Below are 18,441 nucleotides of genomic sequence, written 5' to 3'. Positions count from 1 at the left end.
TGCAGATGGACCCAGTGGGCGGGGTCATGATTTTCACTCCTGAAGGGCCTGGGGTGACAAGCCGGAGGTCTGGGAGATGGGACTGGAAACCGGGTTCAAAAAGAGGAGCTCTCCACTCTGTCAGCAAAAACCCCGGAACCCCAGTGTCCACAGTGACCAAATGTTGGTAAAGTCCCTGAGGACGGGACCCAGGGCACGCCCCTCACCGGACAGTGCCCTTGGGCCCTGCAGGGGATTGAATGTGGGGTCATGAAGATCGCAGAAGTCCGTCTGAGGAGCAGGTGGGCACACGTGGTGCAGAGAGATGCCATGCACCAGGGTCGGTTCAGAGCAGCAGAAGCTCTAGGGGGCACCTGCAGGTTTCTATAAAATGGGGGATTTGTTAAGGGGCCTTGGCCTGATGCGACTGTGGGGCTGGCTGAGGAGTCTCTGGGAAACCACGTGGGAGCTGGAGGTCACAGGGCAGGCCGGCGGGAGGGCAGCGGGGCAGGGATTTGGGTCCCGTCTCCAACACTGAGCCTGGGCCAGGCAAATAAAGTCCCCACAATTGCTGTGGAAAGAACCAAGTGAATGCCTAAGTTCCTGCCAGCCTTCCAGGAGTAACTCAGTAAAACAAAACCAACCAACCAACCAACAAACCCAGAAAAGGCCCTAGGTTCATGGTAAAAATTCAAGAGGTGGAAGGGGCTGGACGATGGGAATTCCAGCTCCGCTTCCTGCCCAGAAGCAGCCCTGGCTCCGGCTCCTGCTGCGACCTCCGAGGCCAGCACAGGTGCGTGCCCCTCCTTGGAACCATCTGTATTCTTTTCGCCCAAATGGGCGACATGACGCCCCCTGCTTCTTCACTCGGAGCCAGTCCCTGTCCCGCCTGGGGCTCCACCTTGTTCTCGCGGTCACTGCGGAGAGACCCCTCACCCCTACCCTCTGTTCTTAACTTCAGGAAGGTTGAGACGCACAGGGGAGGGTGGAGAGGAGAATAATCCTCACATACGTGGCTATCACTAAGAACTCACAGCATCAACACTCAGGCCGGCTTGTTCTTGTTTTAATTTTTTATTTATTTTTTGGTTACGGCAGCACTTCTATTTTTCCTTACACAATGATACGTTACTGGGGCCTAATGTTCTCACCTAACATTAGAAAACCAAAATTTGGCCAGGTGCAGCAGCTCACGCCTGTAATCCTAGCACTTTGGGGGGCCGAGGCAGGCAGATCGCTTGAGATCAGGAGTTTGAGACCAGCCTGGCCAACATGGTGAAACCCTGTCTCTACTAAAAATACAAAAATTAGCTGGGTGTGATGGCGGGCACCTGTAATCCCAGCTACTCAGGAGGCTGAGGCAGGAGAATCACTTGAACTCGGGAAGCAGAGGTTGCAGTGAACTGAGATTGCGCCACTGGACTCCAGCCTGGACAACAGAGCAAGACTCTGTCTCAAAAAACAAAACAAAACAAACAAACAAATTAAATTAAAAGGATGAATTCATTTACAGGTGTAAATACAAACCATTTCCAACTCAAGACAAGTCATCGCCCACAGTGTTCTGACAGGAAAACAACAGCTAAGAAAGGAAACTGGGTCCCACGGCTTGGACTTTCCAACCCTGACAGACTGGCAGGACAGAAACCACTGGTTCAGGAGCCCTTGCCAGCCTCTAGAGCAATCCCAGAACACTCAGCCCTGACACGTTAATACCCTGCACAGGCTGGAGGCTGCTGGCCACGCACTCACCAAGGCTTGTTCTTTCTTATGGTGTTTGTTCCTTACAAATTCAGCACTGACAGCGTCTTGGGGCCTGCGCCGGCCCCTCTGCTGAGTCACTGACCATGGAGGTTGATGGGGCCATTTCCTCAGACATGTCTGCAGCCATCCTTCAAGTGTCTGGGATGACGGGTCTCCCACAGCGCACAGACTCCTTCTCAGCGCCTTCTCAGTGCTTTCCCCTCTGAGACACGGACAGCAGGATGCAGGTTGATGACCTCGTGGGTCTTCCTCTCCAAAGCCGGAAAAGTGACCTCTGTCCCCTCCACCGGGCAGCAGAACTCAGTGCCCCCAAACCTGGACAGCATCTGCCAAGGTCGGGTCTTTCTCCCTCACGGGACCAATGGGTGGCCAGGCTCTGAGGCCGCGAGGTCCCCGACACTGTGAGGGGCACGTCCCGGCCTCTGCATCTCCTCAGGCGCCTCCCACTTTTCTGGTGGGTTGCTATTTTCCTTTCCTTTCTTTTTTTTTTTTTTGAGACAGAGTCTCACTCTGCCGCATAGGCTAGAATGCAGTGGTGCGATCTCAGCTCGCTGCAACCTCTGCCTCCTGGGTTCAAGCAATTCTCCCGCCTCAGCCTCTGAGTAGCTGGGACTACAGGCACCCGCCACCTCGCCCGGCTAGTTTTTTGTATTTTTAGTAGAGACGGGGTTTCACCATGTTAGCCAGGATGGTCTCGATCTCCTGACCTCGTGATCCACCCGCCTCGGCCTCCCAAAGTGCTGGGATTACAGGCTTGAGCCACTTCGCCCGGCCCTTTTCTTTATTTTTTTAAGGCAGGGTCTCACTCTGTCACCCAGGCTGGAGTGCAGTGGCAGAATCATAGCTCATTGCAGCCTCAACTTCCTGGAGCCCAAGTGAACCTCCTGCCTCAGCCCCCAGTGAGTAGCTGGGAGTATAGGCACCTGCCACCATGCCCAGTGAATTTTTGTGTTTTTAGTAGAGACGGGGTTCCGCCATGTTGGCCAGGCTGGATTGGAACTTCCGGGCTCAAGGGATCCTCCTGCCTTGGCCCCCCACAGTGCTGGGGTTACAGGCTGAGTCCTGCGCTGGCCGGGTTGCTATTCTCTTCCTGTATTGTTTGCATTCCTCTTCTATTCTGTGACCAGAACCTGGTGTAGGAGACTGTCCACGTTCCCACGCTGTCATCAATACTGGACTACGGATTTTTGAAGCTTACAATTTCATGGGTGAAAATTGCACTTTGCCTTTCTGTGACGATGAGTGCAGTCAGGCATTTTCACATGTATCTAAGCTGTTACCTTGTTTGAGACCGGACCATGCCTTCTTCTCTTCCTTAGTGGCTTCGGGAGCTCTCTGTGTGCTGAGAAGATGGGCTGCTTACCTGCTGTCCCATGAAGTTCCACACACCGCTGACTTTGGGGTGTGAGCCTTGCTGCTGCCAACAAAACCCAGCTCTCAGGCTGGCTCTTAAAGTCCCATACTCTGGGCTGGACGCAGTGACTCACACCTGTAATCCCAGCACTTTGGGAGGCCGAGGCAGGCGAATCACGAGGTCAGGAGATTGAGATCATCCTGGCCAACATGGTGAAACCCCGTCTCTACTAAAAATACAAAATTTAGCTGGGTGTGGTGGCAGGCGCCTGTAGTTCCAGCTAGTCGGGAGGCTGAGGCAGGAGAATCGCTTGAACCAGGGAGTCAAAGGTTGCAGTGAGCTGAGATGGTGCCACTGCACTCCAGCCTGGGCGAGAGTGCGAGACTCTGTCTCAAAATAAATAAATAAATAAATAAATAAATAAATAAATAAATAAATCCCATACTCTGGACTCTCCCCAAATCATGCAGAATGTGTGGGATGCAAGTTTCTCTGTGAGAGGGCAACAGCCCTGGGGGGACCTTCCTGTTGGTCCATGACCGCCCAGCCCACTGGGAGTTCACCTTGAGGGCGGGGAGGAGGGCTCCATCTCTTGTCAAAAGTCTCTGCTACCTCTGGGTCTCAGTTTCCCCACCTGTTAGCCCAACTCCCTTGCAGGCCAGGAAGCTCTGGCAGGCAGTCTCCCGCCCATGCCCTGTCCCGCCACCAGAGGGCAAGCAGCCCTTCTCGGCCCGGGGCCGGCCTGGCGCAGCTGGCATTGCTCCTGCAGGGTGCTCGGCCCATGGTGCTAGGAGGCCACCTGCTGAGGCTGCCCTTCCAGCAGTAGAGGCCTCAGAGGCAGGCCCATCCTGGGTCAGGGCAGGCTGGGGCTGGCCCAGACGATTTCAGCAGAGAGGAAGGGGTTCCAGGCAGGCCGGGGGGAGGTGTGCAGGGCGCGTGTGACGGAAGCTGCCTCCTGGGCCTCTCCCTTACCCCCTGGACGTGGAGAAGCCTCAGGTCCCACAAACCCAGACGTGCCCAGCAAGGAGATCGGGGGGCACTGAGGTGACCAGGCTGATGGACCCAGGCGGGGAACGACCAGGACGGGTGGGCTGGGCAGGAGGGGCACCGCTGAAGTGCATCCCTGGGGACCTCCGGCCACAGTGCACTAGACGGCTGGGTGGGCAGTCAGGTTCAGCCCAGACACCAGGGAGCAGGGCCGGGGGTCACATCAGCGCAGGCTGAGCTCAGGGCTTTCCCGGGGAGGGGGGAGAAAGTGACACAGGCTTTCTTATCAGGGTGTTGAGGGCAGTGGAAGGGGTGGCTCATGATGGTGGGAAAGGGGCAGGGGCCTTGGAGCCCTGGGTTGGTGTGGAGAGAGGGCCCGGGCAGGGGTCCCGGCATGCTTGACAGCCAGCCCTGGGGTGCACACAATGGCCTTCCTGGCAGCTCTGGGAACAATGTGACTGGCCACTTTGTCTGTCTCAAGGCCCCCCACTGTGCTGTCTCAAGGTCCCCCGCACAGAGCTTGGTGACCAGGACCAGGGGGTGCATGTCCGTGCTGGGGCCCCATAGCTGGTCCCAGAGATGGCAGGAGTGCCGGGGCTTCCGGGGTGGACCCCTGCTCTCTGGCCCATGTTCCCCCAGCAAGTGACAGCCCTCAGCAGGGAGGTTGGGGCCCATGGAGCTGGGAGAGCAGTAGGGAGCCTGTGCAGACTAGCCCGGTCCCTAGCCACCACCCCCAGGTGTGGGAAAGGCAGGCGCCTGGGGCCTGGGGAGTCTGAGATCTCGGTCCTGCACCACTGAGGATGTGGGAAGGAACGGTAGAGGACTCTGAGGGTCAAGGTGGTCTCTCCTGAGAGTGCCAGGGAGGGCCTGGACCTTCTCACATCTCGGTGAGAAGGGGGCTACCCCACACGCCCTGTACTCCACTTCGCACACACCCTGTCTCCCCCGCAGGGACCCCAATTTCTGGGGCTCCCCGCCACTGCTCTTCTCGGACCCCTCTTGTCTTCAAGGAGGGGTTGGGTGGGGCTGGCTCTCTGGGAAGCTAAGCAGCAGCTGGCACAGGGGCCTCCGCGCAGGGTAGGAAGTGGTGTCTGCACTGGTGGGAACGCGGTTTACCCGTCCACAAAGGCTGCTCAGCCGCTTCTCCGAGTGTGAGGTGTGCTCAGAGAGGCCGGTGGCCGAGTGGCCAGGCCCAAGGCCTTCATGAGAAGTGGGTCTCTTCAGCTTCCCAGGCTGGGACTTTGAAGACCAGAAAATGTGAAATTAGGGCCTGCCACAGGGAGAGGGAGTTGGAAAAGCCCCGATCCCTTTACAGATCACTCCCTTGTACTGAGGTTTCTGAAGCCCGGGGTGAGGGCAGATGCAGGGAGCCGGGCAGCCTGGTCCCAGAGCCAGCCAGTACTGGCAGTGACCCTCTCCTGGTGCCGTCCCAGGACCTGGCTCCCAGCTCCTGCTCCTGGGAGGGAGACTGGGGAGGGTGAGGGGATGCAGCCCCTCACCCAAGCAAAACCACTTCCATGGGGCTTGGGGCCCCTCCCCAGAGAAGCCCTCTTCCAAGTCACCCACCGGCATCGTGATCCAGGAGGCCTGAGGCAGGCCGGGTGTCCTCTGTCTGGGTCGCCCTCTCCTGGCCTGCACCGTGGGACTGGGAGCGGCTGGGCCCAAAGCTGAAGGTGGTCTTTTGGGTGCTGAGCCTTTAGCAGGGCTGGGAAGTGCCATCCTTCATGACAGGGGCCGTCAGGGGCTGCTGGGGTAGAAACCCGGGCAGGGGTCTTATTAGGACGGGGAGTCCTGCAGTGGGAGGTGTCCCAGGTAGCATGGGCGCCTGCTGGAGGCCCCAGGCCAGGGGCAGGTGGTGGTTTGGAGCCCTGCTCCAGGGGTGAATGCTGTGGCAGAAGAGAGAGAGAGGCAGGATGCCGCCTCCGCGCCCACGTGAGAAACAGGAAGCTCAGCCCCCAGCGGGGTCAGCCCCGGCCCGAGCCTCAGCTTGACCATACTGAGCAGCCGGGGGCGTGGGTCTGGCCGGCTCCACGCCTCTGCACCATGGCTTTCCCTCTGTGGCCACGGATGGCCAGGCACTCCAGCCTTGGTGTCTGGCCTTCTGCTCAGGCCTCTGGGAGCCATTTCCCACATCCCACAGCAGCCCAGTCTGTGGGTGAGGAAGGAGAGGGGCAGTTGTGTGGCCAGCGCCCACAGCGTCCTCACCCTCCCCCGGTTTCTGGCATCTTCCTCCGTGGTCTACGGCAGACTTTGATCTTCAACTCAGGAAGCACCAAGAGTTCATGCACAGGATGGTGCAGGCTGTTCCCCCAGCTAGGGGTGGGATACCCACTGTGTGGTCTCAAGGTGTGGGGCACCTGGGGCAGGCAGGCTGAGTATGGGAACAGCCCTGGCCATTTGCGGTGTCCCTGTGTCGGGGGCACCATGTCCTGTGGGTCTTTGCACTGCACTGTGCCCCTCCTCCAACCTGCACAGCTCCTGAAGAGCTCATCCAACTGTGGCCACAGGCCCTGGTGGCGACTCCCCATTTCTGCAGGGTCGGGGAGGTGAGGTCTCTCCTGAGGGGAACTCTCCTTCCCCATCATTGTTACCTGGGGCAGGCGGTTGCCCCTCAGACCTCGCTGTCCTGGCCTGGGCCACCTCTTCCTGGCTCAGGCCTGGTTTCGTTAAAAGAGAGGCAGGGTCTCCCTGGCTCCCTGCAGGCCCATGAAGATTAAATGCATTGAACAATGGGGTGAAGCTGCTGGCTTGAACCTGAGAGAGAGGCAGATGTGCTCGGGGGCACATGAGGAGCCCCAGACCCAGGGTGTCTCCGAGCAGGCCAGCCACCTGCCACAGCCTGGAGACCGGGAGGCTTGGGGGTCTTGGAGGCTGCCCGCTGGACGCAGGGCAGACTGAGAGTCTCAGCCGGACAGCAGCTCCCGGCCCGGCAGCCGTCCATCCGTCAGCCCAGCCCACCGTCCTTCACCATTCAAGCGAGTGGGGGAGCTAAGGAGCCCCTGGGGCTGGGGGTGGGAAGGAGAAGGAGCCCTGGGGGAGGGGGGCTTGTCAGGGGAGGGAAGGGGAGGGGAGGGGAGGAAGGGAAGAGAGAGGAGCAGATGCGACCCGGCCCGGTCACAGGGAGGCTAGTGCCCCTCTGCGTAGCTCCTGCCCTTCTTCCAGCTGCCCTCTGAGCCCCCTGGCCTCTGAGCACCAAGAGCCCCAGGCTCCCCGGTGGCCGACCCACGCCGGTGGGAGCCGAGCCGATGTGTGTTCTCCCTGCTGACTCTGCGAGCCCAGGGGTGGCCCGGCCCCATCCATCCCCTCCCTTCCCCCTGCTCCCCGCCCCTCTGCTCCTTGCCCCCTTATCCCCTTCCTTCTCCCTCCTCCGTTCCTGTCTTCCCCACGTCCACCACCAGCTCCCGGTCCCCACTCCAGCTGCCCAGGCCACAATGTGATTGCCTGTCCTGTCCTCTGAGGCTATTTTCCCAACAGCGTTGGTAACCCCTTTCCACCAGGCAGAGGCTGACAGTAGACAAGTGGAAAATGGAGAGAATGGGTGACCCCCCCACCTGTGATTCCCCCGCCTGTAACCCCCAGCTGTGACCCCGACCTGTGACCCCCCACCTGTGATACCCCCGCCTGTGACCCCCACCTGTGACCCCCTGCCTTTGACCCCCACCTGAGACCCCCCACCTCTGACCCCCACCTGTGACCCCATCTGTTATCCCCCACTTGTGGTCCCCTTGCCTGTGACCCTCCATCTGTGACTCCCACCTGTGACCCCTGACCTGTGACCCCACTTGTGACCCCTACCTGTAACCCCTCCACCAGTGACCCGCCACCTGTTACCCCCCATCTGTGACCCCCACCTGTAACCCTTGCCTGTGACCTCCCCACCTGTAACCCATCTGTGACCCACCACCTGTAACCCTGGCCTGTGACCCCCACCTATAACCCCCATCAGTGACCCCCACCTGTGACTTCCACCTGTGACCCCCACTGTGACCCCCCATCTTTGGCACCCCCACCTGTGACCCCTGCCTGTGACCCCCTCACCTGTGACCCCCCCCACCTGTGACCCCCCGCCTGTGACTCCCGCCTGTGACCCCCTCACCTGTGACCCCCCGCCTGTGACTACCACTGTTGAGCCCCCCCCGCCTGTGACTTCCCACCTGTGACCCCTGTCTGTAACCCCTGCCTTGGGAGGCCCCTGCCTGCATGGTGCGGCCCCCGGGTCCTGGCCTTCAGGCAGCCCCGGACATCTGTCTCTTTGCCTTTGTGTGGTGGTGGTAGCAGGGAAGGGAACATTTTGCTCACCCCCAGGTACTTGATTCAGGAGTACGACGGCCCGAGCAGGTGCTTCCCCAACCTTGCCCTGCTAACCTCATCCGGGATGAAACCCATTCTCTGGGCCCAGGACCCTGGAACCCAGTGCCCAGAAAATGACGAGCAGGGCCCTGGCTGTACTCCAAGCCCTCAGGAGTGCACAGACCTGAAGCTTTCTCTCACCTCTCCCAGAGAGAACATGTGGCCCAGCTTCCCACCTCACCTACGTGTCTCACCTGTACCAGCTGACCCACCTTATCTACCCGACCCACCTCACCCATCTGTCCCACCTCATCCACCCGACCCACCTGACCCACCTGTCCCACCTCATCCACCCAACCCACCCAACCCACCCGACCCATCTCATCCACCCAACCCACCCAACCCACCTGACTCACCTCATCCACCCAACCCACCCAACCCACCCCAACCCACCTGACCCACCTCATCCACCTGACCCACCCAACCCACCTGTCCCACCTCATCCACCCGACCCACCTGACACACCTGACCCATCTCATCCACCTGACCCACCTGACACACCTGACCCATCTCATCCACCTGACCCACCTGACACACCTGACCCATTTCATCCACCCAACCCGCCTGACCCACCTGACCCACCTCATCCACCCGACCCACCTGTCCCAACTCATCCACCTGTCCCACCTCCCCTTCTTGCACTTGTGCCTCCAGCCAGTTCAGCAAACACACTGTGAGCTCCCGCCCCAGTACCTCGGCCCTCCTGTCCCTCTCCTGGACACAGCCCTGGTACTCCCAGGCTGGCCCCTGGCTTGGGCCCTGGCATTGCGCCCTCCCCTCCTCCCAACCCCTCATAGCTCTCCTGCTGTCTTCTCATCAGCTCCCTTGCTGCCTAGCATCTCAGATGCTGCCTTACGAATGTCACTTATCGCCCTGCCTCCCCCAGGGCCCTGGGACAAGAGCCCGAGTTTGTTTATTCTCTGCTGTATCCCCAGCACCTAGACCACCACCCTGGGCAAAGGAGCCACTGAGTCAGTATTTGTTGAATGAGGCTGGGCGCGGTGGCTCACACCCGTAATCCCAGCACTTTGGAAATGAGGCTGGGTGCAATCACTCACACCCATAATCCCAGCACTTTGGGAGGCTGAGGTGGGTGGATTGCTTGAGCACAGGAGTTTGAGATCAGCCTGGGCAACATGGAGAGACCATATCACCACCACAGAAAAAAAATTAGCCTGATGTGGTGATGTGCACCTGTAGTTCTAGCTGTTTGGGAGGCTGAGGCAGGAGGATCACTTGAGCCCAGGAGGTGGAGGCTGCAGTGACCTGTGATCGCGCCATTGCACTCCAGCCCAGGCGACAGAGAGAGACCTTGTCTCAAAAAAAAAAAAAACAACAAAAAAGTTGAATGAGTGTAAAAGTCACTTATTCCGAGGAACAAGAACCTACTCCTGGCTCCAGCTTTGCTCCTAACCTGGCATTTGGTTTTGAGGATGTTACTCAGGCCCCAAGCTCCCATTACCACTCAACTGGAGGTCCTCATGCCTGGGGAGGCCCAGCACTGGCTCCAGGGCAAATGGTGCATGTGGAAGGCTGGGGGCTGGAAATTCCTGCCATGGGGCTTGAGGGAGGTTTTAGGCCTGCCCCTGAGTTCCGGTCGACCCTTGGAGAAGCTGCAGCAGATGGGGTCTCTGACATGGGATTGTTGCTGGCGCCCTCCTCTCCTGCAACACAGCACACAGAAATAACAACCCCACCTTCAGGGCCTTTGACGCTGTGCACACCCCCCGGCTCCACGAGGCAGCCTGTCTGGCTGGACCTGGCTGGGGCCCTTTCACCCTGAAACACCTGACCGCAGACCTCAGCCCTCTGAAGGCCCTGGAGGGGGCCTGGCAAGGGGTTGTATACAATTTGCTCAAGCTGTTTTGACAGCGCTTGGTCCAGACTGCCATCTCCTCTGGCATCAGGTGCCCAGAGCATTTCTGGGGCCCGGCTGAGGGACGCTGAGCTAGGTGTTTAGCTGGGCTTAGCTTAGTGGGGTCTGTTGATGGCTGTGCAGTTGCTCCAAGACTGAGGATATTCTTTCCAGCTGTCCGAGAGAGGGATGTCGCCCTGGATTGAATAGTGTCCCCCGAGATTCGGGTCCACCTGGAACCTCCGAATGGGGCCTTATTTGGAAACAGGGTCTTGGCAGTTGTCATCCCGTTGAGGTTACTGGATGGCCCTGAATCCCACACGGCTGGTGTCCTGATGTGAAGAGAGAAACCACAGGCCCGGGAGAAGGCCACGTGACGACGGAGGCAGCCACTGGAGTGGCACAGCCACAAGCCGGGAACTCCAGGGCCGCCAGCAGCCCCAGGAGCTGGGAGAGGCCTGGAGCCCGTCCTCCCTCAGAGCCTCTGGAGGGGAACAAATGTCACGACACCGTGGCCATCTGAAGAGGCGGCCAGAGAGCAGGCAGCAAAATGAAGCAGCAAAAATACAATTTGTGGCGCCCGTTAACTTAAAAATATTGTTATTTCCTGGATATTGTTGATGCTTTTTAAAAATTTGAGATTTTCTCATTCTAAATAAACATTCGCTTGTGTACATAATTGTTTATTTCTAATTTTTTATTTTCTTAGCCCCCTCAATTTGTAGAAGCTGAGGCTCGGCTTTGCTGAGCGGCTGCTCCCCCCGACCCTCTGCACTGCCCTGCGTGCAGGCTTCCGTTACCACACTGTGTGCGAGACCCCAGAGGCAGCTTCCTGCCTGTCTGTGTGGTCAAGTATGGTTATCTTAGGGTGTGGAGGAATTAAGAAGTTTTATTCTCTCCTCCTCCTCCTCCTCCTCCTCCTTCAGACAGGGCCTTGCTCTGTCACCCAGGCTGGAGTGCAGTGGTGCAATCTCAGCTCACTGCAACTTCAAACCCTGGGCTCAAGGGATCCTCCCACCTCAGCCTCCCGAGTAGCTGGGATTACAGGCACGCGTCACCAAGCCTGGTTCGTTTTTGTATTTTTTGTAGAGACTGGGTTTCGCCACGTTGCCCAGGCTGGTCTGGAACTCCTGGACTCGACTGGCCTCCCAAAGTGCTGGGATGACAGGTGTGAGCCACCGCGCCCAGCCTGGTTCTCATCGTCTTCCTTAGCTCCTGATGACAGTAAATGAGCATTTAAACAAAGTTTCACATACACTGATGCTAGTGTCTGTTTTCTGTTTCACAAGCGTAGAGGTCCATGTTAACTAATTTCATGACTTAGATCTGAAGGAGCACTTGAAAGCTTGGGCTTAAATGGGTGGCGCATCTGTTTTTCTCTGTAGTTCCGTCATTCCTGGTTTGCATGTTTTGTCTTGATCTTTAGTTTCACCTGTGCTCATGTTGGTCGTATCTTATTCTATTGTTCCATTTTGTCAGAACATAAGATTGATAACTTTTGTTTTCTTCTGGTTCCCATCTGCCTCATAAGTTTCCTATCCTTTTATTTCCAACCCATTGGTGTCCTCTTGTTTAAAGTGTGTTTACAGGCTTGGTGGCTCATGCTTGTAATCACAGCACTTTGGGAGGCTGAGGTGGGAGGATCGCTTGAGGCCAGGAGTTTGAGATCAGCCTGGGCAACACAGTGAGACCAGTCTCTACAAATACTTCAAAAAAAAAAAATAGTTGGGCGTGGTGGTGCACACCTGTAGTCTCAGCTATTCAGGAGGCTGAGGGAGGAGGATTGCTTAAGACTGGGAGGTTGAGGCTACACAGAGCCATGATTGAGCCCCTGCACACCAGCCTGGGCGACAGTGAGAACTTGTCTCAAAAAAAAGAAAGAAAGAAAGAAAGAAAGAAAGAAAGAAAGAAAGAAAGAAAGAAAGAAAGAAAGAAAGAAAGAAAAGAAAAAAATAGATATCTTCTGTAGACAACAAATTGTTGAATCTTTACATTTATTTGTTTATTTATTTAGAGACAGGGTCTCACTCTGTCGCCCAGGCTGGAGTGCAATGGCACGATCTTGGTTCACTGCAACCTCCGCCTCCTGGGTTCAAGTGATTCTCCCACCTCAGTCCCTCGAGTGGCTGGGATTACAGGCACCTTCTACCACGCCCGGCTAATTTTTGTATTTTTTAGTAGAGACAGGGTTTCACCACGTTGTTTAGGCTGGTCTCCAACTTCTGACCTCAAGTGATCCGCCCACCTCGGCCTCCCAAAGTGCTGGGATTACAGGTGTGAGCCACGGCACCCGGCCGCCCAGCTTGATTTCTAAATCTCATCTTCATCTACATCCTGTTTGTGACAGAAGAAGTGTCTTCACATGTTGCCACATTCCTCGGACTCCGCCTCCCTCTCTCCATGACGTTGGTACTATCTAGAATTTTGATTCTAGATTATTACATAGATTGAACATACATTGTAGGGCCTGTGCTTTTTTTTTTTTTTTTTTTTTTTTTTGGTCATTGCTTTTTCTATTTTGGACAAAATAAACTCTATCTGATTGCTTCTTATTTCTCTTGTAAGGATCTTGTTTCGGTTTCTTCTTACTTGGATCCTGCATCCAAGAGGGGTTTCAAAGTCAACTTCTCTGATGTGTCTTAAGACCTTATATGCAGCTGGGCGCGGTGGCTCAGGCCTGTAATCCCAGCACTGTGGGAGGCAGACAGATCACCTGAGGTCAGGAGTTTGAGGCTAGTCTGGCCAACATGGTGAAACCCCGTCTCTACTAAAAATAAAAATAGAAAAATTAGCCCAGCGCATTAGCACATACCTGTCATTCCAGCTACCCAGGAGGCTGAGGCAGGAGAATAACTTGAATCGAGGAGGTGGAGGTTGCCGTGAGCCAAGATTGTACCCCTGCACTCCAGCTTGGGTGACAGAGTGAGACTCTGTCTCAAAAAACAAAACAAAACAAAACAAAAAACAAAAACCCTTCTATGCCTGAGAATATCTTTATTATATACTTAAATTTTATGATAATTTAGTCAGAGGTGACATTCCAGGTACACACTTCTTTTCTTTCAGTACCGAAGAATATTCCTTCCATTGTCTCCTTGAACCCAGAGTTGTCACGGAGAATTCTGAGATCATCTGCGTTTGAGGATTCTCTCTGCTTTTGACGTTCTAGTCCCCTGAATGTGTCTAGCGGGTTTTCCTTCTCTCTCCTGTGTGGCCCTCTACGTGCTGCTGGGATGTGAGTGCTCTCTCTTCTCTGCTTCTGGGAGATTTAGCATCATTCTCCCTCTCTTTCTCATCCCTTTATTGGATATGTTTTCTCTTCTGTTATCTGTGTCTCTTAGCTTTTTATTTTTTTTCTCTCTCGATTTTTCCCTTCTGGGAGACTTTCTCAGCTGGATCTTGCCCCTCCCTAACGCGGCTTTCCTGTTGCTCATTCTGTCCGCGGTTTCACTGGGTCCGGGATCTGGCTTTCGTCCCCGGCATGCCGCGTGGGTGTTGACAGCTTTTTCTTCCTGCTCCTGTCCTTTGAGGGTGTGCCTTTTGCTGGCCGTGACGGGTATGGTTCTGCCCTCACTCCCTGAGACGCGTGTGGCCCATGTGGCCGTCTCCTTCCTGGACAGAGCACCCGGCTCAGGATGCCAGCTATCAGGCCATGAGCCTCAAGGGCACCCAGGCCTGCTCCAGGCTTTGGGGCTGGGCCAAGCTTGGAGTCGGAGGGGTGAGCCCCTGGGTGGCACAGACCCTGCCCCTCAGAGCCCTCTGCCCGCCTTGCCAACCCCTTCCTGTCAGCCACGGTTCCTTGGCCAGTACCTTGTGTTGGGAACCTAGTTTTTTTTTCTGAGACAGAGTCTTGCTCTGTCACCCAGGCTGGAGTACAGTGGTGTGATCTTGGCTCACTGCAGCCTCCGCCTCCCGGGTTCAAGTGATCCTTCCGCCTCAGCCTCCTGAGTAGCTGGGATTACAGGCATGAGTCACCACGCCCAGCTAATTTTTTGTATTTTTAGTAGAGATGGGGTTTCACCATGTTAGCCAGGATGGTCTCGATCTCCTGGCCTTGTGATCTGCCCACCTTGGCCTCCCGAAGTGCTGGGATGACAGGCGTGAGCCACCGTGCCCGGCCGGGAGCTTGGCTTTAAGACCTTGAAGTGGGGGCTCCATGGCCATCCTTGGGCTTTGGGGTGAGGGATAAGTGCTCCACACTGGGGGGGCTTCCACCACTCCTCAAAGCACAGGGCTGCCTTGGGCCGATGCTCACTGTGTTTCTCCAAGTCGGAAAGGTTTCCCCTCATGGTCAAGGGCTTTTCTTCCCGTCTCCTGCGGCGTCCTGCCAAGCCTGTACAGTTGGGGAGCGTTTGCTCTCACAAGCATTGTCTTGTCCCCATTTTACAAATGAGAAAACCAAGCTCCGAGAGGCTCAGTCCCAGAAATAGACGGTGGGGGAAGCAGGACTCAGGCAGAGAGAATTTGACAGGTGTGCACAGGACACAGAGTGCTGTCAGAGGCCCTCTACACCTGACCTGGGTGGCGGTGGGGGACACACCATGAGGGACCCTCCCTGTCCTCCAGGTCCTTGCAGTCTGGCTGTGGACAGAGAAGTGGAGAGATGATTATGGGCACCGAAATGAGTGGTGGAGGCATGGAGGGGATGAGGAGGGGAGGAGGACCTTGGGGAGCATGGCCCTGAGCATGGAGGGGATGAGGAGGGGAGGAGGACCTTGGGGAGCACGGCCCTGAGCATGGAGGGGATGAGGAGGGGAGGAGGACCTCGGGGAGCATGGCCCTGAGCCTGGAGGAGATTAAGGGAGAGGAGAAGGACCTTGGGGAGCACGGGGGGAATGAGGAGCAGAGGAGGACCTTGGGGAGCATGACCTGTCCCTGCATGACCTCTGGTCCCTGGGGTGAGGTCAGGCTGCGGGGGATGCCTCAGATGACAGGAGCTCTGCTGACGGCCTCGTGGTGCTCTCTGCTTATCTGGGATGAGAGGACAGGGGACGTGGAGACAGCACCCTGGTGGGAACTGAGGGTGAGGGTGTGGGCAGGCCGGCCGGCATGGCCTGGAAACCAGAGTCCTGCCGTTGAGGAGAGTGCAAACCTACCTCCCTCACTTACAGATGGCAAGTTAAGGCCCAGAGGGGCAGTGACTTGTTCAATGCCATCGGGCTCCCTCTCGAATTGACAGAGGTCCCCTGTGTGGAGTGCCTGGGTCCTTGGAACTTCAAGCCCTAACCCCTTATCCCTGGATCCCCTAAGCTTTTCCCTGGTCACTGTCTGGGTTCCAGCCGTCAGTGCTGGACGCACAGGAGCCAGCATGAGCCGGGCAGGCACACAGCTGCTGGTGAACGGGTCCAGGAGCTCCCCAAATGCGGGTACCTTAGTGACTTATCCATGTTTACAGAAGAGTTTGGTGGTCTCCTGGCGCTGAGGGTCTGAGCGTCAGGTGCAGAGGCAGCAGCAGTGGCCGGGGACACCACAGAGGCCACCATGAAGGCCTTGGGACAGTGTGACACTACTGGCTGCAGCCCTGGGAACCCGTGAGAACTTGGGGAGTGTATCCTGGAATGCCAAGTCCATCATGTCTGGTGACTCCCTGCCCCGGCTAACACACCGTTGTCAAATGCAAGTACTGAGAAAGTGCTGAGAAAGAAGAAACTAAACCCACAGCTCATCACCCAGAGAGAACCTTTGTTAGCACTTTGTAAGACTATTCCATTATTTTAGTCATGCAGAAATAAACATGCATACACGCGTCGCCATGCTCAGCATAAAGACGTTTTGGTCAACGACAGGCCGCACATGCCCTGGTGGTCCCATACGAGGACAGCAACTCCACCAGGAAGCCTGGGCGCGGCCTGGGCTCTACGTCTAGGTCATGTGAGCACAGTCGGTGACGGCCGCACAGTGATGACACTGCCTGGTGATGCGTTTCTCAGAATGTGTCCCTGTAAGCAGCACGTACACCATCCATACAGTAATAAATGTGCCTCATACGTCTATTCTACAACCGTCTGTGTGGCTTCACTGGGTCATGTGAGGTCCTAGGGTGAAGTCACAGATTTTTCCATGGTGCCCTTTTACTTTTTTAATATTACTATTATTACTTTATTATTATTATTTTTATTATTTTGAGATGCAGTCTCTCTGTCCCCCAGGCTGGAGTGCAGTGGTGCGATCTCAGCTCAGTACAACCTCCGCCTCCCGGATTCAAGCGATTCTCCTGCCTCAGCCACCCAAGTAACTGGGATTACAGGCGCCCACCACCACACCTGGCTAGTTTTTGTGTTTTTAGTAGAGATGGGGTTTCACCTTGTTGCCAGACTGGTCTCGAACTCCTGACCTCAAGTGATCCACCCGCCTTGGCCTCCCAAAGTGCTGGGATAACAGGCGTGAGCCACTGCGCCTGGCCCATGGTGCCTTTTTAACACATGCTGCATGTGCCATAATCACTATAGCAAAACTCTCCTGCTTGGAGACTTACATCCTTCCTTAGTTGTTATATCTATTTTTAAGATGGGGTCTCAGCTGGGTACAGTGGCTCACATCTGTAATCCCAGCAGCACTTTGGGAGGCCAAGGCGGGCAGATTGCTTGAGCCCAGGAGTTTGAGACCAGCCTGAGCAACATGGCAAAACCCTGTCTCTATTTAAAAATTAAAATAAATATTAAAAAATGAAACATAAAAATACTCACGAGGTGAGGAGATCGAGACCATCCTGGTCAACATGGTGAAACCCTGTCTCTACTAAACATACAAAAAATCAGCCAGGCGTGGTGGCGGGTTCCTGTAGTCCCAGCTACTAAGGAGGCTGAGGCAGGAGAATCACTTGAACCAGGGAGTCGGAGGTTGCAGTGAGCTGAGATTGCGCCACTGCCCTCCAGCCCGGTGACAGAGCAAGACTCCATCTCAAAAAAAAAAAAAACACACGCACACAAAAGATAAAGATAAAGATGGGGTCTCGCTTTGCCACCCAGGCTGGAGTGCAGTGGTACAGTCACAGCTCACTGCAGCCTCAAACTCCTGGGCTCAAGTGATCCTCCCAACTTGGCCTCCCAAGTAGCTGGGACCACAGGTGCACACCACAGTACCCAGCTTCAGTTGTTAAATTTTTTTATTGAAAGTTACATTGCAATGAATATCACTATACCTCTAAACTTGCTTCTGTGCCTAAAGATAATTTCCCAAAGAAACTTTTATAGAAGTGGAATTTCCAGGTAAAACGGGCATTATATTTTATTGTTTTTTTTTTTTTTTTTTTTTTTTTTTTTTTTTTTTTGAGACGGAGTCTCGCTCTGTCGCCAGGCTGGTGTGTAGAGGCACCATCTTGGCTCACTGCAAGCTCCACCTCCCTAGTTCAAGCAATTCTCCTGCCCCAGCTTCCCAAGTAGCTGGGACTATAGGTGCACGCTGCCACACCTGGCTTTTTTTTTTTTTTTTTTTTTTGTATTTTAGTAGAGACCGGGTTTTACCATGTTGCCCAGGCTGGTCTCCAACTCCTGAGCTCAGGCAATCCACCCGCCTCGGCCTCCCAAAGTGCTAGGATTAGAGGCGTGAGCCACGCACCTGGCCGTACTATATTTTAATAACATTTACATCTTTGCAAACCCAGCTGGCGAAAGGTTACCTCATTTCAGCTGGTGTTGCGTTGACGCGTAGCAATGGGAATGGCTGTCTGTATTTGTTGCTCATTGTTGGTATTTGCGTATTTTTAGTTGGTGTTTTCTTCCCATGGATTGATACGGCTCTGTATGGATTAAACATACTAACCTTTGATCTGTAATTTACTTGTCAAATATTTCACCCTGGTTTGTAAACGTTTGTTGTTTATTTCTGTTTGCAGTGTTTTTATAGAGGGTTTCATAGTTTCCCACCGTGCAGCTGATTGTATTAGTTTTTTGTCTTTGTGACCTCGATGGATGGTTTGATGGTGACTGCAGTCAGAGGCTCAGGAGCGTCTGGGTCTGCAGCTGTCTTCTCAGCCAGGCACTCTCTCGTACTGATGGAGGTCCTCTGTGTGCAGGACCGAGGAGACCACCGCGGCCAAGGTGGACCACCAGTTGAGCTTGGCTGGGATGCTAGCAGGCCCCAACCCTGCAGGCCTGGGATGAGGCAGCCTAGGGAGGGAGGGGACTCTGATTTCTCCTGATGGTGGGCCTGG

This window comes from Rhinopithecus roxellana, chromosome 19 (assembly GCF_007565055.1).
Source record: "Rhinopithecus roxellana isolate Shanxi Qingling chromosome 19, ASM756505v1, whole genome shotgun sequence".
In the NCBI taxonomy this organism is placed as follows: domain Eukaryota; kingdom Metazoa; phylum Chordata; class Mammalia; order Primates; family Cercopithecidae; genus Rhinopithecus; species Rhinopithecus roxellana.
The sequence above is the reverse complement of the archived record's forward strand: the minus strand, read 5'-3'. Positions refer to the sequence as shown.